This window comes from Muntiacus reevesi, chromosome 14 (genome assembly GCF_963930625.1).
Source record: "Muntiacus reevesi chromosome 14, mMunRee1.1, whole genome shotgun sequence".
Lineage (NCBI taxonomy): Eukaryota > Metazoa > Chordata > Mammalia > Artiodactyla > Cervidae > Muntiacus > Muntiacus reevesi.
This window is the reverse complement of record NC_089262.1, coordinates 62700464-62728453: the sequence shown is the minus strand read 5'-3', so window position 1 is coordinate 62728453 and position 27990 is coordinate 62700464. Positions and strand designations below refer to the sequence as shown.

Sequence of the window (27990 nt, the reverse complement as noted above, 5' to 3'; positions counted from 1 at the left end):
TGGACCAAAAAGAAGGCAGAGCACCAAAGAATTGATGCTTTCGAACTGTCGTGCTGGAGAAGACTCCTGAGAGTCTCTTGGAGAGAACAGTTGATCTTAAAGGAAATCAACCCTGAATACTCATTGGAAGGACTGATGCTGATGCTGAAGCTGAAGCTCCAGTATTTTGGTCACTTGATGCAAATAGCCGACTCTTTGAAAAAGTCCCTGATGCTGGGAGAGATTGAGGGCAGAAGAAGAAGAGGGCATCAGAGGATGAGATGGCTGGACGGCATCATTGATGCAATGGACATAAGCTTGGGCAAACTTCGAGAGGTGGTGAGGAACCGGGAGGCCTGGCGTGCTGCAGTCCATGGGGTTGCAAAGAGTCGGACACACCTGGGCGACTGAGGAACAACAATATTTTAATGTATATTTTAACTCTGGGCAGATATTGCCAAATTGCTTTCTGAAAAGCTCCATAGTAATTTTCACTGCTGCCAGCAATGTAAGAGAGTCTTTTTCCTGACCTTTCCAGCCCTTAAGTTTTTCTTTTTGCCAAACTGAGAAAAATGTGAAAAGTGAGGGAGAGGGACTTTCTTTTCCTTTCTTGCTAAGGGGGGAAAGCGCCGTGTCCCTGCCATAATCTGCACGCCCCAGTGACAGAATCTTTCGGTCTCTGCACTTTTGTATTTGCTGTGTACCTCATTTTCCGTGTTAAATACCTGGATGCCCTTTTTTCTTCTTCCTTGCCTGATGAGCTCCTCATAGCTTTGAGAACTCAGCCACAACGCCCTCTGCTTGGGAGGCTGCCCTGATCCTCCAAGATCAGCGTGCCTTCCTCTCTCCTGCCTTTGCCCTCTCTGCGGTTTCCTCTGCCAGGCCCATTCCAGGGCACAGATAGACTCTGGGCTTCTGGAAGCTCCCCCGTAGGACGCTCAGCTCCTGGAGGACAAGGCACATGTCACAAGCTTCTCTGGGTCCCTTTTGCTTGAACTGTGCCTCGTGCAGAGCAGCAGTCCTGGAAACGTTCGCTTGCCAAGTGACATCATAATGAAGCTTTCCCGTAAATGTTTGTAGAATAAAAGAAGGGATTTTTTAAAATTAATTTTTATTGGAATATAAGTGGTGAAGTGGTAAAGGATCTGCCTACTAACGCAGGAGACACAGGTTGAGTCCCTGGGCCAGGAAGATCCCCTGGAGTAAGAAATGGCAACCCACTCCAGTATTCTTGTCAGGGAAACGCCATGGACAGAGGAGCCTGGCAGGCTATGTCCGTGTGGTCACGGAGTCGGACACAACTTGAGCTACTGAGCACACGCGTGCACCCTTGCTTTATAATACTGTGTTAGTTTCTGCCCTACAGCGAAGTAGATCAGCTATGTGCTGACACACATCTCCTCCGTTTTGGGTTTCCTCCTCATTTAGGTCACCTCAGAGCACTGGGCAGAGTCCCCTGGGAAGGGCTGTTTGAAAAGGAGACTGGTGCTTGTAGCTGTGCCGGCAGGGTGAGGTGGAAGAGATGCATGCTTGCACGCTCTGTGGACAGAGCGCCTTGGGTGGAGGGAGGCCAGCGGCCCTGAGCAGGGCTTGATCAGTTTAGCAGTTCCTGGGATCTGACCTCCTCTCTCTGTTCATTCCCAACTCAGGCATCCAAGGTCACCTCGCTGTGGTTCTGTGTGAAGACAGTTCCCCAAAGGGCCATCGATTTGGAACATCTGATTGGCTTTCTGAGTTGTATCCACTAGCTTGTAAAATCCAATAAATGTCAAAGATCTGGCAGGCCCATTAACCTCTGGAGGTCTATTAAAAGACTCTGCTTTTGCTAAGGAGGTTCTGTTTCTATATGATAGATGCCAGGGCAGCCAATTCTAAAAATGCCGGAATTGAGGAAGTTAGGAAGGGGGCAGATTTAAAGAGGGGTCACCTGGTCTCTACCAGTTTTGTCCTAGGACTCTGTCATCTCTTCCACTGGTACCTGCAGAGCCTGTCAGTATGACTAGCCCATGGTAGCTTTGTGAGTTTGGGGGGGGGGGGGGCCTCCTCCAGAAAATGTTCCAGAACTTCTTTATCTGCCTCCAAGAAAATTAACCCAACCCCTCTCTTCAAAATACCCCACGTACATCTCTGTTTCACCCCTTATGACACTGAAGTATAATTATTTGCTGCATGTGTGTCCTTTCTGTTTGACTGTAAGGGCTGCAAGAATGGAGTGTTAATAGGAATCACTTTGACAAGAAGTGGGGGAAACCTGAAGCCGAACTACTTTAGCAAAAATAACTTCTGTTGGCACACCTGTCTCAAGCCCTCCCCATACACTGCGGGATGGTCCCTGGCAGATCCCGTGTGATCGCACGCTGCCTCCAGCAGCCCCAGGCATCCTGCAGCCAGCTTCACCTTCTTGGGAAAAGAGACTTCTCTCTCCCAGTTGTTGTTGTTTTCCAGTGGCTCCGTGGATTGAGCAGATAAATGAAATTAACATTGTTGTTGAGAGTCTCCTATGTATTGTTGTTGTTTGTTGTTGAGTCACTCAGTTGTGGCCGACCCTTTGTAACCCCATGGACAGCAGCACGCCAGGCTTCCCTGTCCTTTCCCTTCTCCCGGAGCTTGCTCAAGCTCATGTCCATCGAGTTGGTGATACCATCCAACCATTGCATCCTCTGTCGTCCCTGTCTACTCCTGTCTTCGATCTTTCCCAGCATCAAGGTCTTTTCCAATGAGTCAGCTCTTCACATCAGGTGGCCAAACTATTGGAGCTTCAGCTTCAGCGCCAGTCCTTCCAATGAATATTCAGGGGTGCTTTCCTTTAGGATGGACTTGTTTGATCTTTCTGTTCAAGGGACAGTTTGAGAGTCTTCTCTAGCACCACAGTTTGAAAGCATCAATTCTCCGGCACTCAGCCTTTTTAATGGTCCACCTCTCATGTCCATGCATGACTACTAGAAAAGCAATAGCTTTGACTCTATGAACTTTTGTCGGCAAAGTGATGTCTTTGCTTTTTAATATGCTCTCTAAGTTTGTCATAGCTTTTCTTCCAAGGAGCAAGAGTCTTAATTTCATGGCTGAAGTCACTGTCCACAGTGATTTTCAAGCCCAAGAAAATAAAATCTGTCACTGTTTTCATTTTTTCCTCATCTATTTACCATGATCTTCATTTTTTGAATGCTGAGTTTTAAGCCAGCTTTTTCACTCTCCTCTTTCACCTTCATCAAGAAGCTCTTTAGTTTCTCTTTGCTTTCTGCCATTAGAGTGGTATCATCTGTTTATCTGAGGCTATTGATTGTTCTCCCAGAAATCTTGATTCCAGCTTGTGAGTCATCCAGGCCGGTATTTCATATGATGTACTCTGCATATAAGTTAAATAAGCAGGGTGACAATATACAGCCTTGATGTACTCTTTTCCCAATTTGGAACCAGTCTGTTGTTCCATGTCCGGTTCTAGCTGTTGCTTCTTGACCTGCATACAGGTTTCTCAGGAGGCAGGTCAGGTGGGCTGGTATTCCCATCTCTGTAGGGATTTTCCAGTTTGTTGTGATCCACACAGTCAAATTATTGCTTTGAAATTAAGGCTTTAGCATAATCAATAAAGCAGAAGTAGATGTTTTTCTGGAATTGGCAATTTGATCTCTGGTTCCTCTGCCTTTTCTAAGCCCAGCTTGTACATCTGGAAGTTCTCAGTTCACGTACTGTTGAAGCCTATTTTGAAGGATTTTGAGTATTAACTTGCTAGTATGTAGAATGAGTGCGACTGTGCAGTCATTTGAACATTCTTTGGCATTGACCTTTCTTTGGAATTGGAATTAAAAGTGACCTTTTCCAGTCCTGTGACCACAGCTGAGTTTTCCAATTTGCTGACATATTGTGTGTAGCACTTTAACAGCATCATTTTTTAGGATTTGAAATAGTTCAGCTGGGATTCTGTGATCTCCACTAGTTTTGTTCATAGTGATGCTTCCTAAGGGGCTCTTGACTTCTCCAGAGTGTCCAGCTCTAGGTGAAGGACCACACCACTGTGGTTATCTGGATCATTAAGACCTTTCTTGTATAGTTCTTCTGTGTATTCTTGCCACCTCTTCCTAATCTCTTCTTCTCTTAGATCCTTACCGTTTCTGTCCTTCATTGTGCCCATTCTTGCATGAAATGTTCCCTTGATACCTCCCATTTTCTTAAAGAGATCTCTAGTCTTTTCCATTCTATTTTTTCCTGTATTTCTTTGCATTGTTCATTTAAGAAGGCCTTCTTATCTCTCCTTGCTATTCTTTGGAACTCTGAATTCTGTTAGATATATCTTTCCCTCTCTCCCTTGCTTTTTGCTTGTCTTCTTTCCTCAGATATTTGTAAATTTTCCTCAAGTGACCACTTTGCCTTCTTGGATATTTTTTCCCCCCTTCAGGATGGTTTTGGTCACTGCCTCCTGTACAATATTACAAACCTCCATCCACAGTCCTTCAGGCACTCTGTCTAGGAGATCTAATCCCTTGAATCTATTAATCACCTCCACTGTATAATCATAAGAGATTTGATTTGGTTCATACGTGAAGGCTCTAGTGGTTCTCCTTACTTTTTTCAATTTAAGTCTGAGTTTTGAAATAAGGAGCTCATGATCTGAGCCACAGTCAGTTCCCAGTCTTGTTTTTGCTGACTGTATAGAGCTTTTCCATCTTCTGCTGCAAAAAATATAATCAATCTGGTTTCGATACTGACTATCTGGTAACCTTCTGTGTGGGGCTTCCCTGGGGGCTCAGCGCCTGAAATGCGGGGGACACAGGTTCGATCCCTGGGTTGGGAAAGTCCCCTGGAGGAGGGCATGACAACCCACTCCAGTATTCTTGCCTGGAGAATCCCATGGACAAAGAAGCTTGGTGGGCTACGATCTAGAGGGTTGCAAAGAGTAGGACATGACTGAGCGACCTAGCAATACGCAGCCTTCTGTTTATCGGGTACTGTGAAAGGCTTTGTAGAAAATTGTATTTCCAAAGTGACTGCAAAAAATATTTCCTACCCCCCATGCCTTTTTGTGAAAACTTCTCTGTGCACACCAGTGGCAGAGTCCATTTATCCTTCCCTTGAATCCTTGGCACTGGCCCTCACACCTGTTATGATCAATAGTGCGTGATGGTGGTGACACGGGGTGACTTCTGGCCTTTAAGAAAGCTGTAGCTTGTCTTCACCCCTTGGGTTACCCCTCACAGCATGCAAGCAGCCATGTGGTTGAGGTCCATGGAGGAGAACTGAGATTCCTGGCAGACAGCTCCAGCTGAGACCCCGGGTGGTGGTCAGAGCTAAATACCAGGCACATGGGCAAGGCCATTTTGGACTTTCCCACTGTCTGTGGGCTTCAACTGTACCATGTGAAGCAAAAGAATCATCCAGTCAACCTCCAAAGTCATGAGATGTGTTCCATAATAATAATAATAATGGAGTTTTATCCCCACATCAGTCCTGTGGAAACAGGCTCAGAGACATTACACAGCTTTCCTTAAATCACACAATGCTTAAACAGTAGATCATCTGACTTATAACTCAGATGTGCTCATGGAAACTAATTTTGCCAGCAGATAATAGTAGACATCAGTCATTGGCAAGTAAGCCATCTGGCACCGTCGCAGGAATGCATCTCACAGCGAGGCAATGGATTTAGCTTGTCTCTTTTTGAGGACTTTAGCACGGTAGCTAGATTTAGCCTGGTAGGACCTTAGGAGCTGAGATAGCGGCTGCAGTAGCAGCACAGCGGGAGAGATGCAGGCAGCAGTGCGATGGTTGGGCACGGTGGGGACTGTGGCGAGCGGGAGGGGCGTGCCTCCTCCGAGAGAGGCCAGCCGTCCTGAAGGCCATTCCTTGTGCTGCTGGGTGCTGCTTGGCCCAGGATCACCAGTTCTTTCAAAACTTTGAAAGCACTGAGTATTCAGATCCCTCACTTTCGTCTGACTCGGGGATGGGGGATGGGAGAGGACATTTCCATACCACATCTGACCCACAGAAGCCCAGATTTTGACTTTCAAAAAAACCATCCACGTTCAGTCTCTAGAGAGAGAAACATACCCACTGCCTTTGTTGCAACAGAAAAAAAAAAAGGCAAAGAGTTTTCACTCTTAAGCTCTGGAAGTGGTTCCCAGATGTCCCCCTTTTTTTTTTTTTTTTTTCCTGTAGTTAAGATAATTCATCAGGGACTCCTGGCCCATTGTCCACCTTCCAATTGGGTTTTACTTCTCTGAGCCCTTGTCATCCTATGAAATGCTGCTGCTTCCCAGGGAAGGCCAGCCAGGGAAGCCCCTCGTGGAGAGGCAGTTAGTTTCCGTTTTCCTAGACCTGGCAGGCCGTGGATGCCCATCCCAGGCACAGGCCCCAGGCAGTCTGCAAGGGGGCTGTGCCCCAGGCCTCCGCCACGCATCTGTGTTGCCCACGGAACCATCCTGGGCAGAAAGCACGCCCCTAGGTGGCCTTGCTTACTGGGCCTGGGGCCTGAAGGTGGAGGCTTCTGCAGGGAGCGTGAGCCGGGCCTCCTGCCCTGACCCCTGACCTTATCTCATGGCCAGCCTCAGGCTCCCGGCCTTTGTCTCTCTGTGTTTTCCTGCCCATTTACAGAACGGTAAAAGCCTCGCCCGCTCCTCTCTGTCTCATGGTGCTCCCTGCTGCCGTGTGGGTGCTGTTTACAGCTGCATCAAGGGTGTCACGTCCATGAGCTGATTTAGCGTTTACTGCCACCCACCAGCGTTGCAGCTCTGAACTCTGTGGACCGGAGCGCAGAGAAGGTAGGCAACTTGTTCAAGATCGACAGTTAGTGAATGTGTTAATAGTCGACCCAGGTGTTCTCTGGTTCTGTTTTGCACTTAGGAGGTTTTGTAAAAAGAAAAAAAAGTGACAATAATAAGCCTGTGTGAATCATTGAAAAATTCCATTCTTTACCCTGACTTGCAAATGCCAATCTTCTCCCCAGAAATAGCCGCTGTGACTGGCTTCTTGTGTGTCCATCTGGATATCAAACATAATAAAATTAAATAAGTTGGGACTGGTTGGGATTAGCCAGGCTCCATGGCCACTTAACCAATGACCAGGGGAGAGCCTGGAGTGCCCCCAGGGACGTCCATGCTGGGTCACTGGTAGCAGTGACGATGCAAGGCTCTCCTCCACAGTACTGAGGTGGAGCCAGTGATTGACCTGATACAGGCCACTCATTTTCACTCGGCAGCCTGCTCCTCTTTTACAAGATGAACCAGGAAACTCCCATTGTGAGTGTCCATCTGAATTATGGGAGAGCTTTCTGTAATTTAGACTCCGGGGTGTCGCCCCAGTCCTGTGGGATCAAAACTTCTTTTGAGAAGGACCGAGAATCTGTCATTTTTAACTTCCTTAATATCCTTTAGCGAACTCACAAAAGGACACAAAGATTTATGCAGAAGGGAATGTAAGTGCTAGGAACGTGCTGCCGCCTGGCTTGAGCACGTAATCAGAATGTCCACAGATGTCCATCAATAAGGGGCCAGGTGCACACAATGGAATACTACACAGCCATAGAAAGTAGTTACAGCTTCACATCCTGCTATATTGATAGATACATCCAAAGTGCACTGGTAAGGAGAATAGGGGAATGGTGTGTGGGCTGGGCGTGTGTAGAGGAGTGTAGAGAATAGTTTTGCCTGCACACATATGGATGACCTTCTAGAAGGTACATCAGAAAGAGTGTTTGTTTCTGGGGAGGAGACACTGGGGGACTCTGTATTTAATACCCTCTTATGCAGCTGGAGCGTCCACAGTGTGCATGCAGAAGGAGACGCTTCTCATGCTAATGTCTAAAATGCTCCCAGGTAACCTGATGAGCCCCTAGGCTTAGTAAGCACTGGGTTAGGTGATTCTGAGGACATTTCAGCTCTAAAACTCAGGCCCTGGGATGCGTGGTTAATACACGTGACAGAGATGAATGAACGGTAGGGTGGCCCCAGAAGTGCAGCGTCACCATCACTGCCCCTGGCGAGTCAGTCTGGAAAGCCCACAGTGACGATACAGTCTCTAGATGGGGCATGTGTATGCTATACATGCCAGCCCCCTGCCGGTGGACACCAAGCGCGGGCTGTGTTGGACCCCTGAACAGTGGTTGGCCTCCGCAGCTCTTTACGGAGGGGCACGGAGATGGGACACACCAGTGGGCCGGAGCCGGGAGGGCCCATGGAAGAGGCCTGCCTGGGACTCCCTGCTTGGTCCCAGGTGAAGGCACCAGGGATGCTGGTCAGCAAGCGCTCACTCTACATCAGGCACTGGGCCGGGTGTCTCCATGAGCATCCTCCTCTTCCTTCACACAGCACTGTCCCCCTTGTGCAGACGGGGAACTGGGCGGGTCTCAGAGGGGTCAAGTGACTTGCCTTTGATCTAAATCTTTCTATCGAGCAAGTCCTGTTTCCAAGTTTTCATGACCCCAGTGACCTCCTACTGCATGGGATCTGCTGCCATGGGATTCCCCAGCACCCTTTCCTATGCATCTCTCCCAGAGCCCCCTGGGGACACAGCTTCCAGGGGTTTAGGTGGCCAGGGTCTCTCGGCTCTGAGCTCAGAGCCGCTCCAGTCAAGCTTGTGGGTGGTGATGTGGGAGACAAGTGAAGGCATCTTGTGGTCTCCGGGTTCAGGCTGACTGGACATGTGACCTTGGCAAGTGCCTGTGTCCCCGCTGTGCTCGGGGCCGTACCTGCTCAGGTTTTGTCTGCCAGGGTCTAGCAGTGCACCATGCGTGCCATCACCGTTCTTGGCACGGGATAACTTATACATCTCCTGTACCATCAGTGGGTCCTTCAGGTGTTCCCCGCCATACCTGCCGGGTAAAACAGTGCTTGGTGCATAGGAGGCACTCAGTAAGCTTGTCGCCCAACTGAAGAGATGAGCCGATGACCTTTTTGCTGGAGCTGCTGCTAACACACTGGGTGACTGTGGACCTGTTCCTTCCCCTCTCCTAGCCTATTTCCCCATCTCCAAGAAGGTGGGTCCCTTCCACCAGGTCTCATCTGAACCAGCCTTCAGGGACCTGTGAGCAGCCCAGAACAAGTTGTCCTTCTATTTCCCTGTTAGTCTTCTAATTAAACAAATCTGTTTGGAGTGTTCAGCATCGCTATGGCATTACCACTGCTCTTGTGCCCTCTCTGTCTCCCTCTGCCTATCTCCCCCAAGCAGCTGAGTCCCTGCCTCCTCCCAGCACCCTCCAACGCCAGCTCAGGAGACTTCAAGAGCCAACTCTGCCGTCCCCAGAGAAAGATGCCTTCTGAAGTCACAGGATACCTGTTGCTTCCTGGCAAGGCACTCATTTGGTTTTATCCTTTGGGGAGGCAAATTGTAGCTAGGAGCTGTGGAATCAGAGCTCCCTAAGGAAGTAGGGGCTCTCCCTAGCCTGCAAGTGTGGCTAGCCTATGCTTGAAAGGTTAGAATCTCATGCCACCTGTATGAGTCATACCAGTGTGACCCCTGACACAAGCTGGGTAGGAAACAGAAATGTCCTCTTAAATGAATCCGTGGACCAGAGGACCCTGTGCAAGGCCAGAGCACTGCAGACATAGGCCACTCCTTTGGGGCAATAATTAATATTTTAAAATTGAGACTTAAATTTAGTCATGGTTGCTCTGTGAGGCAGAGGCTTTGGGGATGGAGTTTTCTTTTCCAGCTTTAATGAGATACGTGATGGCTCAGTGGTAGAGAGTCTGCCTGCTTATGCAGGAGACGCTCACTTTGATCCCTGCATTGGGAAGATCACCTAGAGAAGGAAATGGCAACCCACTCCAGTAATCTTGCCTGGGAAATCCTATGGGCAGAGGGGCCTGGAGGGCTCCAGTCCATGGGGTCACAGAGAGCCAGACTTAGCGGTAAGTAGCACCAACAACTGACACACAACATTGTGTAGCCTAAGGTGTGCAATGTGATTATTTGATACCTTAGTACATCGCAAAGTGTTGGCCCTGACAAGGCTTATGAACACCTCCTTCGCCTCACATATTACCATATTTTGTTGTTGTTATGATTAGAGTGGTTACGATTTACTCTCTTACAAGCGTTCAAGTGTACAGTGCAGAGTTGTTGTCTGTCGTCTCCATGTTGTACGTTAGATCCCCGGGACTTACTCATCTTGTAGCTGAAAGGTGTGTGCCCTCTGACCAGCACTCCCCATCCCCCACCCCAGCCCCTGGCAGCAACCAGTCTGCTCTCTGTATGTTCTGCATTTTCAGATGCCATGGTTAAGTGAGATTCTGTAGTATTTGTCTTTCTCTAGCTGAATAATTGGGGGTGGAAGTTCTTAAAGGCACTGCTATGGTGGGAGGGAAGGGCCAGAATTTCCTTAAGTAACCAGATTCTGGCAAAAGTTAGTAGATAGTAACATATTGTTATTATAGAAATGATAACTATAGTAAAATGTGTGTGCCTGATGTGTTCTGAACTAAGCAGTAACATCCCCATTTCACTGATGAGGAAACAGAGGCCCAGAGGGGTCCAGTGTTTGACTGTGGCAGCTTGGCCTGTGCTGTTCAGAGCCCCTTTCGCGGCATGGCTGTGAGCATGAGCTGGTGCAAGGAGGCACGTGTGTGAGAATCCGGAAGTGGAGGTGGGCAGGGACCACACTCGTCATAGACCTTGCTGTGGTGGAGGGGGTGGCAGCGAGATGCAGAGGGGCCAGAGGCTCCTGGGGGCTTCTGCTCTCTTTGGCTCTGCGTCCAGCTCTCCTCTCCCAGACACTGTGGCAGATTCATGGAGGCAGCAGCTCCAACATCCCACTAACCACCACCCACCCCCACCGGCCCCGCCAGTCCCACTCGACTTCCCAGATCCCAACTGGTGAGCTACCTGACTCAGCCACTCCCTGTCCCAACCTTCCTTCTCCCACACGGGGTCGGGTTCAGCTCTCATCCCATGCCCCTAGTGGCCTCTTCCCCACTTGAATCCTGACTGGCCCCTTGAGAAAAGCACAATGACTAATAGGTGGAGGAAACTGTGATCTAAACCCAGCTCCGTCCGACTGGGAAGCCTCATTCTGTCCAGGACGTCCTCTCGGATGCCCATCAGTAGGGAGTTACTGGTAAGCCCAGTGCCCAGCGCTGTGGGTTAGACCACGGACGACACTGAAGACAGAGAAGCCAGGCTTGTTCTCCAGGAGCTTTTGTGTGTTTAGGGAGAGCAAGTGAAGAGTCATGGCACTTTGAGGACGTACACATATCAGGGTCTTTCCTAGCAGAGATCACGTCAATTGCAGAATTTAATTCCACCAACTTTATGTGTAGGGCGTAAAACTGTGCCCTGGAGGGGCTGCAGAGGTGAGCCAGCCCCGGGCCCAGCGGAGTGAGACGTGCAGTTATAGAGACGCACAGCTGAAGAGCCAGTGACATTGTCTGCGTGTGCTTGGCCGGCCTCCAGACCTTCTTCTTCTAGAAACTTGTTCCTTTGGGAAAGTGCATCCTCTCGTCTCACTGCATGTGACTTGGGCAGGGCTGACTCTTCTCTCTGGCTACAGTGCGGGGTCCAGCTTGCTGAGGGTCAGTGGAAGGACTTTCGCTGGAGCAATAGGAAAGAGAACTCCTTCCATGGGCTCACCACGCCGGCAGGAAGTGAGCCCCGGGTCTTCCAGGGGCTGCTGCCTAGAGAGAAGCTGCTCAAAGGTGGGCGGGGAGGCAGAACGAGAGGTAAAAGAGGCAGCTTCCAGGCGCCCTTACGCCAGCCCTGGGTCTGCTCTGGCCCTGCCATGTACAGAAGTGTGAGCCTCTCCTTCCAGTTGTGTTTTATTGTGGGAAACCACCGGGACTCAGGAGAGAGTGGTCACACTGGGCTTCAGAAGGGCCTCCTGGGGGGATTGGCTTGGATCCTTGGGAGAGAGGTCAGGGAGGGACAGATGAAGGCAGAGAGAAGGGAAGGTGCTCGGGAGCGGTGAACTAGGGCAGGGAAGGGGCCCCTCGTCCCGTGAGGGGTATGCCCTGGGGACCAGGCTCTGTGGGATAGGGTAGGGTGACGTACGGAGGAGCCCAGGGACAGGCTGGAGTGGCCTTGAATCAAGCTGAGGCCTTGCAGCGCTCTGGGGGGGTTGACATTGGGGTGCAGTGGGTGTCATGCCTGGTGCTGCTGGAGACGCTACCTGTTCAGGGGGATGGGTTTATCAGCGTCGAATGAGCTGTGATGTCGTTCAAAATGCGAGATGTGCTCCATGGCATCTGCACCGGGGAGAGGCTGGATGACTCACTCCACACCTGGCTGCCTCGGGCTCCAAAACATCGCTGGGTCTGAACCTCCTCCACCGCGTAGGACAGGATGGAGTGACCCCAGTGAACAGGGATCCGCAGGAGCCTTCCCCACATTCAACCCCGTCAGGCCGGGGCTCAGGAACCACCACCCCTTCTTCTTCGTCCCCTGCCGCGCACTAACCACCCAGTTGGAGGATTATCCGGTGACCGTCTGTCTGTCTCAGATGCTGACGAGGAGACTGCTGCGAGAACGGAATGAGGCCTCAGAGAGTAGGGCCACTGATGAGCGCAGAGCTCGTGACCCTCTGGGGGTGGCAGCGCCCACGCTGGGCAATGCATGACCAGAGGGAATGGAATCCTCTTTCCCTAAGAGAAGCTAGAATTCTAGACTTTGATGTGAAATTGCCTGATTCTTAAATGTTGGAAGCCATTTTCTTTTTTCAAAATTTATTTTATTGGAGGATAATTGCTTTATATACTGTGTTGGTTCTGCCACCTATCAGCATCAGCCAGCCATTGGGGTACATATGCCCCCTCCCTCTTGAACCTCCCCCCTCCCGCCCATCCCACCCCTCGAGGCTGTCACCAAGCTCCAGATTTGAGCTCCCTGCGTCAAACAGCGAATTCCTGCCGGCTGTCTAACTTTGCATGTGATAATGTACACTCAATTTGTCCCACCCTCCTTCCCCTGCTGTGTCCACAAGTATGTTCTCTGTGTCTACGTCTCCACTGATGCCCTGCAAAGCCATTTTCTTTTAAGAATAAACCAAACGTACCCAGGGCCCGAGTCCTGTTAGCCCTTTGCCTGTTCAGCCCGTACCAGCTGTCAGTCCCACGGGGACAGGAGCAGTTCAGCTATGGCCCGGGGCCCTGCTCCTGGAAGGGAGGCGTGGTGTCTGCTGTGTGAACTCAGGAGTGGATGGCAGTTTTTCATGGTGTTTCTGGCGGGGCCACGGTCGTGGATCCAGAGGACCCTCCTGTCTTGGACACACTGATACAACGGCCTGGACTCTGGCTGGCCTGCTGGCCTGGAGGCGTCACAAACGAGGACATCTATCACTTTACTTCTCAGGCAGCGGCAGAACCTTTATTACCATCATCCCGCCCATCAGGAAGGCGTTCCCTCCACTGTCTTCCCCAGCTACGTGGCTGGGATTTCTGGAGCCCGAGGAAGGTGCTGGCTCTTTGCTAGGGCCCTGCTGTGGCTTGGGCAGCCTTGGGCAGCCATATGTGGGAGGGGGCCGAGATGTCCCCTGGCTGTGGGCGGCAGGTATCAGCAGCCCGCCTTCTGAACACCTTCCCAGGACCAGCTTGTTTCCTCAGCTGTCCACCTTCATTGGTGGAGTGAAGGACCCTGCAGTGAGCCCAAAGCCAGCTGGCCATTTTCCAAAGTCGGCCTGCACCAGGGGAAGAGAAGGTCACTGCAGCCCTTCCATCCCAGAGAGACCTCTCGTGTTGTCCTGGAGTCACTGGGCCTGGTATCTGAGACCCCCTGGGGATGTTTCCCTCCCCGGCCTTTCCCCTGTAGGCCCCATCTCTGCCGCACGTCCTGGCTTTAACATCTTCCTGTCCACGCTAAAAAAACTTTGCAGCAGGCTTTCTGGGTGCAAGACCCACCCATCAGATCGAGTCATCACAGACGTGTGTGTGTAGAAGTGTCAACACTGCTGAGCATCAGGGAGGAGGAGACATGTTTTATGTCATGAGGCATAAAACAGGGGTCTGACCTCTTCGGGAGTGGGAGGCCTTGTCGGGGAGGAGCGTTTGAGCAGCACCCTGGAGGGCAGTTTTTAGCAGGCATTCTGGTGTGCAGAGGTGAAGGCTGTCGTGGCTGCTCCAGGGGTGCAGGCTAGTGGTGGGACACCGTCAGGAGGCGGTGGAAGCAGCCCGGGTGGAGCTGGGGGTCCTGCCGGGGACGGGGCGGTGGGCAGATTTGGGCTGTATTTAGGATTTGGTGACAGCTTGGACGCGTGAGTGGGCAGGTGCCAAGGCGCCCGCCGCCTGTGTTTGTGGCTCGTGCCCTTGGGAGGCTGGTTGTACCTTTGCTAAGATGGGGGATCCCGGAGAAGAAGCAGGCTGTGCGGTGGGGTGGGGGTGGGGGCGGAGAGGAGTGGGAGGGGGTCTGAGGCAGCCCTCTGTCGACGTCATCCCTTTTCCTCAGAAGTGCTCTGCTTCTCACGCCTGCAGACTTGTCCAGCTGCCTGGAACACTGGTTCTTTCTGCCGTCTGGGTCAAGCACCTGTTGAGGTTGCAGGGTCCAGTCGGATGCCCCTTCCTCCAGGCTGCTCAGCTGCACCCCCGGTGGGAGCCCTCCTTGCTCGTAGCGAGTCCCACCTGACCCAAAGGAACATTTCAGCTGGGGAGGAAGAAGGTGGGGAAGCTGGCAGCAGGCTGAGGGTCGCCTTGGCTTCTGAGAGCAGGAGTGCAGGGTGTGTGTGTGTGTGAAGAGAGAGAAAGAGTCTATGAGTGTGCATTTGAGAGAGCTTGAATGTGTGCCTGTGTGCGTGTGTGTACTTGCCTGAGGGAAGAGGGGGAGGCTGGCCTGGCCTCGCCCTGCCATTCCCAGGAGGGCTGTGTGCTCAGGGCCATGGGTGATGGAGACAGGTCCGCCTTGCTTTGTGTCTGGTTCTTTTCCACCTCTAAGCTCTGTGCCCTGAGGCAAGCACTGTCACCTCTCTGAGCCTAAGGGGACTTTATCTGTAATGGGATTATCACGGCATTGGCTCCCCAGGGCGGTGTGAGAAGTGAGTAAGATGATACTTGTAAGAACACTTAGGCAGGATGTGGCACAGGAAAGCACTCAAACCTAGTGATCCTTCACCCTGGCCTCCCCCGTGCCCGGGGCGCACTGCCCTGACCCGCCGCCCAGGTCTTGTCTCCTGGTTCTCCTGAGTACAGAACTGTGGACCCATGTGCTTCCAGTGGTCGTCAGCAAAGCGGCAGTCTGTGTTTATTTATTTATTTTGATGTGGTTGAAATTACCTTCTCCGTGAGCTCTAAGAGGGCTGCAGGGGGGTCTTGCTTTGCTCCCATTGTCTCCCTGGCACCTAGCGTGAGTTGCACACGGTGTGACAAGCATTCATCGAATCAGTGAATGAATGTAGAATGGTAGTCTTTTCCCTCCTGTCCTCCTTCCCTTCTTCTTTCTTGTTTCTTTGATAGCCCATCCCCACCAGCAGAGCCTGGACCTGGGATGGGCCTCCCTGCCCTCGTAGGGTGGGATGAAGCTGGTAGCCAGAAGCAAGTGAAATGGCCGAGACAGCTCTGAGGCTCCCCTGAGACTGTGGTAAGGCCGGTGTCAGGCAAAGAGCTGGTGCTTCATTAGTGAACTGATGGCTGCCGTCACCGTTCACACCTCTGTGCATACTTGAGAAATTACACTTCCCTTTTTTTTTTCAATCCTAAGGTTCATTATAATTTTGATTACTTTTAAGATCTCATTTCTTGTTTTAAACATCCTTAATTAAAGCCGTTAATTTATATTCCACCATAATGGTAGACTTTTCTAATTTGTTAATTATTGTTGAACTTTAACCTGCTAGGTCTTGCCAGAAGGTAGCTTTTGACCTGGGGAACTCTTAAAATTGTTAATGAATCTGTTCCTGCTTGTGCATCCCATCAAATAAAACAAATGCAAGAAAGCATTTCCCTGCCATCTGAAAGATTGCTATTCATCCTCCTGAAATAAAACCTCTTCTTTCCCATTATCTTTGGGAGCTGAGGCTCAAGATATTTACATGGAAGACGAGGAGCGGCCAGCAGTTTGATGTTTTCCCTTTTTTTTTTTTTTTTTACCTTCAGGAAATTGCTCTCTTATGCAAGAGAACTGCAAGTTCACCCACAGCAGAGCAGTCATATGATAAATCTGTTTGCAGGAGAGGGAGGCTCATATCCCCTTTGAGAAGCTGTGTTTGTTTGCGGGAAACACTGAGGGAGGCAGCATTTTTCTGGGGGACAGCGAAGGGATTAAGGCATCACGACAAGCCCAGGGCTTAGAAATGAGCCCAATTAAAAAAACATGAACCTGTCTGACCCTCATAGGAAAATCCAGAGCTGTCACCGTTCACGCCTTGATTTGAGAAACCAGCACAATTATCTTGGAGATCATTAAGATTCTGGGGGAATGAGTTTTCTGGTTTTGCCTGTGATTTCCATTTTCTCATTACTGACAGAAGCCGCATTTATGGATCTTTCTCTTTTAAACAGGAGCTTCTCAGACTATTAACAATTGGCTTCCCCCAAAGGTATCATGTCAAAGCTTAAATGGGTTCATCTCGGCTGGTTCCGTGAGAACTGTTTCCCTCCCCCTTCCTCCTACTTAAAACAGGTTTTTTTTTTGTTTTTTTTTTTTGCCTTTGGAGAGGGATTCACAGCCATGGGCAGGCAATTAGATTTCAAAGCCGGAGAACTCCGTTGCACTTTGCCAGGAACTGCTGAAGCAAGCAAGACAGCCCATGGGCTTTGAATGGCTGGCCCGGAAGCAGGCCCTCCCAATGCAACTCTCCCAGGATGGGCTAGAAGAGTGTGTGTTTGTCTTTGTTCTGCAAAGGGAAATCTAATTTCATCCCCGGAGCCCTATCTGCGTGGTAATTCTGTAGCTAGGCGATACTGGCACATTCAAAAGGGTGGGAGATGGCTGAGTTTGTGAGAGGCTGAGAGCTGGTGGGGTTCGAGAGGAGGACAGCTTCCAGCGACCAGGGCAGCCTTTGGGACTGATTCTCAGCCTTTATCTGTGACTCGCTTCCTTGGAGGGCTGCTATCTCTCCGAAGACTGAAGGCCGCTTTGTGTCCTCATCACAGCCTTCTGTCTTGCTGCCGACTGAGTCACACGGCCTGGGAATGAGATCTGATTTCCAAAGCTGCTGAGAACAAAATACCAGCACTTGTTCCAGAAGCAGGCTGGTGCTGTGGCTGGAACTCTGAACTAGGAGCTGCCTGGAGACTGACCTAGAATTGTGGGTTGTGTTCGTGACCCCAGACAATGCTGCTTCTCTCATGGAGCTCATTTGCTCACGGGGGAAGGAGAATACATAACGGAATAACCAGAAAGATATTGCTGGTGATGAGTGCTGGGATTAAAGAGAAACTGAGTGATGTGAAAGAGCAAGCCGGGAAGGCTCCATGGTGGAGGTGACATTCAAGGGGAGACTTGATGAGAAGGAGCCAGCCATACAGAGATCTGAGGGAACAGCATCCTAAGGTAGTAGGGGCAGCACCTCTGAGCAGAAAGTGATCTCGGCATGTCTGAGGCAGCATCTGCAGCTGGAGCCTGGTGGTCATTCAGGAGAAGGCCTGAAATGTAGGCATAGTCTAGGAAGGAGTTTGGGGGAAATGCTATGTGGTGATAGTTTTGGAGACAGGGAAGAGACAGATGACTTGATTTGTGTTTTAAGAAGATCACTGTTTTCTGGATGCAGAATGGATTGGAGGGGTACAAGGCAGGAAGCAGGGCTGCCAATCAGAAAGTTACTGCAGCGCCCCAGGTGGGAGAATGAAACCATTTTATCCTCCAGTGACAGAAGGCACCTTCCACAAAACGAACAGGGTTATATTTCCAGGGTTTTGCTTGTTGTGGACATTGAGAACCTCACTCCAATAGGCAGTTGGGTGAAGGTTATGAAGGCTTCCTGAAGTATGTTTTACTAACCAGGCCCCAGAAACTCATTTGTGTGCAAGGATCTGATTTTTTTTTTTTTAGCACCAGCAGCTCTGCAACAATGAAGCAGTGATAGTGGACTTGAGCATGGTGGATACTCAGAGCAAACCCCAGGGGAATATAACAAAGGCCGCAGTCTGTGCTGTATAGCTACAAGAGAACAAAATAGTATCAGCCATGCCTGATTTTCAGGAATGCGTTCCAGATCATGGGTCTGATGCTTAGCTGTCTATAGAAGTCAGCACAAATAGGGATAAATTTAACATATGCTATGTTCTTATTTCCCACACGTTCATAGCCTTCTGATGTGGATATCAATTACACTGTACAAAGGAAAGCCAATCATGCCCATTTTAGTACATGATGTTGTACACCATTCACGCTTCTTAAATCCTTTGTGATTTCTGACTTTACACAAGCTGAAAGAATATCATTAGTGTCAAAAATCAGAAAAGTTTCCTTGGAAGGATTTTGACTGTCGTTCTCCCACTTGCCGTGTGACTTGGAGCAAACTGGTCAGCCTCTCGGTACCCTAGTTTGTTCTTCTGGGAGGTGCTGTCTCCTTCTCAGCCTGCTATGTGCGCCGAGTCAGATCTTGACCACACAGCTTTCTTGGGTAGTGTTTGGGCTGTGGTGTGTTCTGGAAACGTGTCAGCTGCTCCTGATAAGACAGCTTTTCTTCATAGGGCTGCATTGGACATAAAATGCCACAGTTGTAAACATACAAGGGATAAAAGTGTGGCTCTGCAAATCAAACTGCTAGCAAGTCAAGGACTGCATGTCAACAACAATGACGGTAATAACTATACAGTGAATGGAGCTAGTGCGACTGTTGAAAGGTATGCTTATCAGAGTCCTGGCAGGAAATAGAACTTCATTCAGATGATTCCATTGAGGAGACACTGATGAAGCCACCACTCACATAGGAATGGAAACTTAAGGGAACTAAAGAATCGAAATATTCAGAAACTATGGTGTTAGATTTCAAGTTAGGCTCACACATTCTTCCCATTCCAGTATCCAGGCCCCTCTGCAAAGAAACTTTGGAGTTGCTCCTATGAAAAGGAGTTGCTCCCAATCCTTGAGTCTGGCCTGCTCCTGTACTTGCTTTGGTCAATAGAATGCGCCAGCAGGGGTGTTGTGAAAGGTCCCAGCAAGGCTTCTGGCAGCCTTGCACCTTCTGCTTTCACCTGCTTGGAAGATGACCTGAGACTTCCGTGTCCAGAAGCCTGATTTAGCCTAATGGTTGATGAGAAGCCCCATAGAGGAGGACCCAGGCACCCAGCCAACAGTCAGTCAAACTGTCAGATGACAGCAGCTCCATGAGTGAGTCCCTGACCAGCAGAAGAACTGCCCAGATGAGCCCAGCCCAGACTGCAGGGTCATCCGCAAAGAAATAATGATTGATTTGAATCCCTACATGTGGGATGATTTGTTGCACACCAATAGATAACTGATAGTAGATAACTCAGTCCTGAGTATTCATTGGAAGGACTGATGCTGAAGCTGAAACTCCAATACTTTGGCCATCTGATGCATTTGAAAAGACCCTGATGCTGGGAGGGATTCGGGGCAGGAGGAGAAGGGGACGACAGAGGATGAGATGGTTGGATGGCATCACCGACTCAATGGACATGGGTTTGGGTGGACTCTGGGAGTTGGTGATGAACAGGGAGGCCTGGCGTGCTGCAGTTCATGGGGTTGCAAACAGTTGGACACGACTGAGTGACTGAACTAAACTGAACAGATAACTGATAACATCTCATGATAGCGAAAGCCGTTATCACCCCCAGGCCTGAAGGGTCACACAGCTGCTAGAGGCCTGTGCTTTAGGAACATGGCAGTGAGGAAGAAATGCCCCAGCCTCTCTCCCTTCCTCATTTTCTTTGTCTTTAGTGCCTCCTATTCAGCAAACTCAACCAGAAGCCAGAGGTTGAGAAAGACTGGGTGATAGAGTCCCAGGGGGCAAACTTCCAGGGCTGGGAACTGCTTGAGGGGTGGGAGGAGGGCACAAAGGAAAACAGCCAACAGAGGAACAAGTGTGAAGCCGCACACTTACTCCATCTGAGCCACCAGACCCTGTGGTTCTGCAGAACCCTCCATCCTCAGAAAAACCCACACGCACACAGCCAGTCCTTCTAGACACTGCTTGGTTTCCTGAAGAGAAGACAGTTTGAGACTGCACTGTCACTGTTTCCTGAGCTTTCACTGGGTGATTTTCTTCATGCTCACCACCAACCCAGACGCTCCCCGTTCCCCATGAAACATAAAGAGGGAGGACATAGTGCACACCAATCGGGGACTTCACGTCCTCCATCCGCACCTCCCAGCGCGTTTCCCACGGGGGAGCTGCTCAGCCGCCCTGCAGACTTTGACAGAACTCCGCAGTCCCCGCTGACGGTTGCCGGCAGCTCTGCAGGGCTGTGCACCCCTGCTGCAGACTCCCACGGGCAGCTCTCCCCAGATGGTCACAGCGTCGGTGACCTGTGCGAACAGAAGGAACTTGGCCTGGCCGATGGACCCCAGAGTTCTACTCTCTGGCTTAGAAGGAACCAAGGGACTTTCTTTTAATCCCCGGCCTTGGAGCAGGAAAAACAAAACCATATTTTCAACACTACCCTTTCATAAGCAGCTGGGAGAGGCTTTGTGAATTGGTGGTCATTTCAACTTGATTCTGGAAATGTGGAAAATGTCATCTTCCTGCTGTTTTTCCCTGACATGACGTCAACAGACTAGAGTGGTCTCGCTCCAGAGAGTAGCAGGGCAGGATTCCCGGGACGCACGGGTTTTATCCTGACCAATGCAGGGCTGGAGGAAAAAGCCTAGAGAAAAATTGAAGCAGGTTGACTGATAGGGGGAGAAAGGAGAGCTTGCAGAAAACCTGGATAATGAATGCAGACAATACAGACAAAGTAAGTCTTTAGCTTCTCAGGAAAGAACCCAAAGGAGGAGCCAGCTGAAGTTGAGATGGTGGAAAGGGGCTGCCTGAGGATGATGGCACGCTAAGCCGACTCTAGCAGAAATGGAGCCTGGTTCCCCAAAGCAGAGCCCGAGAAGCTCATTTCGAATGTTAACCCCCAGGGTGGAGAAGCAATAGAAGGAATGTGAAAGAGAGACACTCCCCTGGGAGACAAACCTAACAGGCCTGTTTCATTCTTGGCCTCAGGACGCTGGGGTCCTGGTTCAGTGGTGACTTCTTCAGGAGGCCCAGCGTGGGGAGGCTGCCGGGCTGTGTATCCGTCCCACAGCTGTAAACAGAGCCCGCTGTTTCCTATCCTTTTTTGCTGCGGAATCCAGTCCCATCCATCCTGCTAAGTGACGGGATGTGGTCAACATCCCACTCTTCCTATCTCTGGCGGGAGGATAATGATGCCGTTCTCATTGTGCCTCCAGACCTTGGGACCCAAGAGAGAGACGAGGCTTTCTTTCATGCCGGAGATAGAGAAAGGGCGGGCCAGGGTTTCAAACACTTAGCCTTCCTCCAGTTGAATAGACGTGAGGAGGGATGTGGAAAAGCGAGAGGCAGCCTGGAAGGCTCTGCAGCCAGGCCAGGCGGAGCAGTCCGTCAGGGACCTGGCATTTGCCTGCTGACCTCTTATCGGAGTTGCTGTCTTTGAGGCCTTTGTGCTGCAGGATTGGGAAGGAAGGGATCACCTCGCCGGCTCCCAGCCTGGCGCCCGCCATTAGCATTTCCCTGACATCTGACTGATCTCTTCATTTCACTTTGGTAAACAGCCCACAAGGCCAAGGTGACAGTGACCTCTGGCGCGGCAGGCAGCTCAGGACTCTCCCTGGAGACCCTGGTGAAGCGCTCTCACATGGGCCAGGGCTCTTATTTCCCAGCCCCACCATGCTGATGAGTGCTGACAAAAATAAATAAGTAAGTAAAAAGCCATCCTGCAGAATACGCAGCGGGGTGTGCTGTTCTGAGAAAGAGATGGGAAGAAGGGCGCCAGGGAGGGATGGATGAGGCTGGGCGGAGGGTGGGGGGTCGGACTTAGAAGGTCGCCTTTGCCTCTCTGCCTCTAAGAACAATGCGGCTGCCCAGGAAACACAGCCAGAGGCTATTAATAGGCTGGAGCACGAGACTGGCCAAGCTGCTGCATTTCTGACGTTGGGGAAGGATCTCCAGTGTGAAGTTGCTTGCAGGCTCCGATTTTGCAAAGACAATTAAATATAGATCCTTTGGGGAGAGGGGTGGGCAGAGTGTAAGCTGCCGCTTCAGTCCAATTTTAATTCTGAACGTTTGCACGGATCTAGTCGCACGCCTGACAGGTGCTTTTGAACATGCAGTGTGCCAAGTGCAGGGCACACCCAGAAGAGATGCAGCTTGCCCCCGAACTCCTGACCAGGGGCTTGCAGCCCCTTCTTCCTGCAGGGCCAGGCGGCGACATAAATGAAAGGAAGCAGGCGTGGCATGAGACAGTAGGGCCCGGTGGGGTCTGTGTGGAAAGCCCTGTCTTCTGCACAGGAATTAGCGAGCTACTCAGCCCGTCGACTGGGGTCACACAAGAAGGACTGCCCAATATGACTGTGCTTTCGTGATTTTTAAGGAGAAAACTCACTTAAGGGCGTTTTAACCTTAGGCAGGTTGCAGTTTCTCTGCCTCATTTTCCCACTCTTTAGAATGAGGATAAGCTGACTTTGTCTCAATTCTTCTCAGCATAGTAGGTGTTCAAAGAATTATTCAATATTTGTTGAATGAACAAGGTGCCCATTATTGCTGGTCCACACGTAATTATTTTATAATAAAGTTCAGAACTTTAAAAAAAAAAAAAAGAAAGAAATTTTGTATGATTTTTTTTTCTGTTTTTTTTTTTTTTTTTTTTTAATGAAAAGAGATAGTGTGGGCCAAACAATGTCTGTTGGTCTGTTGCCCAGGGGAGATCTTATAATAATATATGATAAGGGCTGAAATAGAAGGTATCTCAGGAGCTTGTGGGAGCCTGTGTTGGGGTAGTGGTGGGGGGTGGGGAGGGCATGAACCTAGTCAGGGAAGGGGTGGGAGTGCCTTTCCAGTGACAATGAACGGAGTCTTGAATGATGGTGAAGTGAGCCTAAATCATGACAGAGAGATTGAGAGACCCCTTCCAGGCAGAGGAGGAGAAATTTCAGTGGTTGCACTGCATGTGCCTGCCCAGCCAGAGACTACATCTATCAGCATCCCCTGCAGCCAAGGGCGGCCGTCTGACTCCTGCTCTTAAAGGGAGGAGGGCGTGCACCACTCCTGCCTCACCCCTCCCAACTTCTTCATAGGTGTGGTTGCAAGAGCTCAGATGGTGGAGTGCTTTGCTTTTTGTTTAAAACTTAACTACTGTCTGCCTCATGGGATATAGGTTAAAGGATTCATAGCTATAAAGCATTTAGAACATGGCCAGCCCCACACACGTGCTGCCGCAGCATTACTCCATCAGTATGATTCTGTTGGCAACGTGATTCTGCAGCATTCAGGGGAGGGCAGAGCAACGAGAGTGCTGGAGCCCGGGCCCCAGTTCCCACCTTTCACACTGATCCGTGGGGACGTGCTGACTGCTTTCTCCTTTAAGCTACTGTGTGTTTGCATCGCTGATGCAGCACCCAAGCTTATATCCTTCCAGCACTGAGTTAAGTCAGAAGTCAGCTGAGGTTCCCCAGATGAATCATGTCAAAGTGCCCCAAAGTGCGTGGCCCGTGGCAGTCCAGAGGGACCCTAGTACCCGGTTGCTTGTGGCTCATGGAGCTTGTGAGCCCAGCGTCTTCTCCTGCTGCCCTGGCCCACACCACACGGTGCTCTGGAGTTCTCACAACAGTGACAACAACCTGGTACCCAGCTGATACCTCGGTGGACGGAGCTGAGTTCCCTAAAAGAGGCTGACAGAGTCCCTGGGTGACAGGGACTGTGACTGTCACACAGACATTGGTCCCCGGCTAGATCCCCGGGTCTCCCGACCCTGCTGGGCGCCCATTCGCCCCCTGCCTCCCTGCCTCACCTGCCTGTGACAGCCAAGGAATGCTCCTTGCGGTCCTCTATTCACAGGTGTGGAAGTGATCAAGGGCCTGCTGCATCTGTGTGGCAGGAAGACTAAGGTGGTCCAGCCTTGGTGGACACACGACTCCTCTCACAGTAGACTTTGGCGGAAGGACAGTCCTGCCAGACCATTGCTGCAGCGTGACAGCCTAGGGCAGCTCCATCCAATCTCCCCTCTTTCCCTCACTCAGGGTCAAAGTGCATCATAGTCTGCCTGCTGTCTGAGTCCCCTTCCCTCCCCCATTTAATCCCGTGGGTATTTCCTTTAATAAAACCCCTGTACTTGTGTTCCTGTCTTTGCATCTGCTTCAGTGGGTAATAGTGCCTACATTTCTTAGAAGAAGACAGATAAGATTAGTTCCCTCACAGTTAGGGGACTTATTCCATCCCAGGACTTTTTGCCTGCCTAAAGAGGACCATGCCTCTCTCAGAGTGCTATTCAGATACCAGGAACACATTTTGGTAATGGTAGAGCTTTCCTAGCTGCCTTCAGAGCAGACAGGATCTGCTCTGTCTTTACACAACTAGGAGAGTGGGAGTGCAGTGTCTGGGAGTTGGGAAATGTCTGGAGCTTTGACTAGGCCTGTTTGAATCTCGAAGGAAATGGGAGATGGTTTCATGTACCAGTTAGGATGCTTTGGAGGCAGGTATCAGAAATCCCACTCAAAATGGTTTAAACAAAGGAGGATCTATGATTCAAGGTGGAGTGTCTTCAGGCCTGTTGACTCCTTTGTTCTTCCAAGTTACCAAGCATCCAGTTTCCTTCCATCTCACTGCTCTGACATGCTAGGCCTATCAGTCCTGCCTTAGGCTGCTTCCCTCATGGTGCCCAGGTGGCTGCCACAGCCGAGTCATCACACTCAGTTGCAACAATTTTTGACATAAGTAAAAGAGACTGAATTTCTCTGTGTTTCTCATTTTAAGAGTGAACAAACTTTCCCCAGAGTCCTGCAGCAGGACTGTGGTCAGAAATGTGCCACAGGCAGTTTCATACTTATTATTGTCAGAGGAGTGGGACTGCATGTTTGACTTGGAGAATTAGGATTTAGTCTTGAGCTGAGGATAGGGTTACCTTCCTCGGAGTGGAATCTGAGCACAATCGTGATTCCATTTTTAGCTGGAAAATGTGTTGCTCTTCCTTCACTTCCCACCATTCAAGCTGTTCAGCCCCTTTCTATTTTTGCTGAGCTGTCTCTTGGTCTCCCCAAAGGCAAGAATTTCTTCTTGATCTCTTGACTGCTAAATTGGTTCTATTTAGCATCTTCCTGGAAGCCAGGAGTGGTCTGATTCCTGAGCTCATTTTACTAGTGAGTTGCCTTTGGCTGCAAATGATTAAAATCTTTTGAAGTAATCAGAAGTAATGAAAGAGCTTTTTAAAAAATGACTTTCTGACTATGTGATTTCATATTAAAGATAATCTCTTAAGCTCCCTTCCAGCTTAATGTCTGACCTTAGGAACACAAACTGGGTGTCCGGCCATGATGGCCTGTGCTTTGCCCCTGGTGTGCTATGAAACTGGGGATGAATAAGGGTCCCCCTTTGGGTCTCCGAACCTCAATCCAGAAATTGATTGGGGTGGGCCAGATCTGGAATATCAAGTCATTTCAGTTAAGTGGCTGAGGCTGCCTGGAGCAATATATTAAGAAGGACTCAGAAGTTCAGAGGGAGAAAGGTGATGTATGCCAAGGGCCGGAGAGAGGAAGGTGACAGGATACATTTTGTTGACTCTGGGCTAGAAGATCTTGAAGAACCTTCTAGCTCCAACATTCTTTGTAGCCACTGCTAGACCTGGTATGACCTTGGGCTTGTATTTCTTCAAATACAATATTGTTTTGTCTCTAAAATTCTTCAGTGGATATAGAGCCAAAAATAAAATCTTGGTCTGTATCTCTTTATGAATGAATGTGTTCTGCTTTGTGTTTTATAGATAAATGTAGATATGAATATGGACATATAGATATGAATAATGTATGTAAATGCATGTATATATAACAGCACATACACATACATATCCTCATGTCTAAAAACCTTACCTAATGTCTACTAATTCATTCAATCAATCACTCAACACATATGTGTTGCTCATCCCTCTTCCAGGTACTGTTGGGTGCCGGGAATACAGCAGCAAACAAGATGGTAAGTTTTGTTTGTAGAATGAAAGTTCTCAAGCTTTTATTATAGGAGGAGAAAGAGACGATAAGCATATGAGTACGTAATTGTTTCATGTACAAAATCGTAGGAACCCGAAGGAGGTGAGGGAACAGCATCCCAAGTAGAGGGAATAGCAACTGTGAAGGCTCTGAGGCAGAAATGCCTTGGCAAGTCCAGGGTACAGGAGGGTGGCCAGAGTGAAAGGGGCATGATGACCAGTGGGAGACATCATGGGGGGAGGGTGAAAGGTCAGAGAAGTCACGTCCTGCAGCACTTTCTAACAGGGGACAGTGTGGGTTTTGCCCTGAGTGGGATGGAGGGTAGTAGGGTTCCTTAGGGGAGGGGCTTGGTTTTTAAAGGATCCTCTGGCTGCTGTGTGGTTGGAGAGTGTCCAGGTGTGGGAGGGAACACAGCAAGGGTGGACGCCAGGAACTGAGTCAGGACGTCGTTTAACAGGGGACGGCGCCTCTGGCTAGGGTGGTAGAAGCAGGGGGATGGGTAGGGAGAAGTGGTCAATTTCCTGATGTATTTTGAAGATGGAGCTGATGGGATTTGGGGATGGATTTTGTCTCCAAAATGAGGGAAAGAGGACTCAGGGATGACTCATATTTCTGGCCCTAAGCATCTGGTGGAAGGTGGTGCTGTTTACTAAGAAGGGAAAGACTGGGGAGAAGCAGGCCATGGGGCAAGGAAATCGGGGTCCTACTTGGACAAGTTAAGATCATCACTAGACAGGTGCAGGGGAGCCCAGAGCTGGAGATAGAATTTAAGTATTAGTTGCTGATATATATTTTAGGACCGTGTATCAGAGCCAAGGCTCAGAATTTTCTAAGTGTAGTGATCTCCATTTATCTTCCTAACAGCATTGTTGGGTGGATGATACCATTTCTAATTGCATCTAAAACTCTGTTGGTTGTATGGCATGGTCTGATTTCAGACCTGCTAACATGTGAAAAATTGCATCTTAGAATTGATGACATGTGGTCATATTGTTCCCATTTTTCGGATGAAGGAACTGAGACTTAAGTAGCTAGCTCAGGCTTTCAAAGCCAGTATTGGCAGAGTTAGGATTCCTGTTCTTGCTCTTGTTGTGTTACTGTTCCTCTTGCACATGAAATGCTTAGCAGTGACTGGTTTGTAGCCAGCCTCCTTAATGGGGTCACAGTTATCAGCTGTTTAATGCACTGGACCATAGACTTGCTACATACATTCTACAGATGCCATCCTGTACAGGTAACATACAATGTAAACACCTCTACAAAGGTCAGGAACATATAAAAATGTCTTGAGCCTAAAAGTACACCTTTGGTATATGATTGTGTAACTTTTCAGACTGAAATCTTCTGGGCTCAAATTTGTATGTATTAAAGCCAGGAAAAGATATTCTTAAGAATGAACAGCTGCCATCCTGCCCCAGGCCAGTCTGTCTTGCTTGGAGTGATTGATTTTCCTCAAGACTTATCCCACAATCCCCCTTGACTTCCAGGGAAAACCAGCTTCCATTAAGTGAAGAGAGTCAGGTCAAAGGGCAACTGCTGGTGGGGCATGTGGCTGTGACTCTGGGGTTTTTCAGGCATCTGCAGCTGCAGTTTTGGAACTGGGGGAAGGTCATTCCATCACTTGCACATTGAAGGCTACCTGGATGAGAACTGCAAGATGTGAGAAGCATAAGTCTACAGCTGAGTCTTAGATGATCCTGACTTTCTCTCAGGAGCTCAAGGTCGCTCTGAGCAGCATCTATTAATAAACAAAGTAAGTTTGGAGGATTTAGAATTGCTGCTCAGATTTTGATCCTTGGAAATCTCTCCGCTTCCATCTCCATGGGACTAGATTGGACCCACCTGGATAATCCATGCTCCTCTCCCCACCTGCAAAACCATTTTGCTACATAGGATAATACATTCACAAGTTCCAAGGATTAGGATGTGAACATTTGTGTGTGTGTTGGGGGGGGGGGGGGGGGTCATAGGTCATTATTATGGTGACCACATCAGCTTATT

At 49.8% G+C, this 27990-nt stretch overlaps 1 long non-coding RNA gene across 5 annotated transcripts in view; it reads left to right on the top strand.

The window, feature by feature from the left end:
• The window catches only part of LOC136146551 (uncharacterized), a 103649-nt gene that overhangs the window by 35680 nt on the left and 39979 nt on the right, over positions 1 to 27990 (top strand). The window contains exons 3-5 of one of the 5 annotated variants that reach the window (XR_010659009.1): positions 21568 to 21712; positions 25937 to 25975; positions 27564 to 27735. The exons of 1 other annotated variant lie outside the window; for it this stretch is intronic. This is a non-coding gene — a long non-coding RNA (uncharacterized lncRNA). Of the gene's footprint in view, positions 1 to 21567; positions 21713 to 25936; positions 25976 to 27563; positions 27736 to 27990 lie in introns of those variants that run through there. 3 more of the 5 variants (XR_010659007.1, XR_010659008.1, XR_010659010.1) reach the window with 3 other exon arrangements.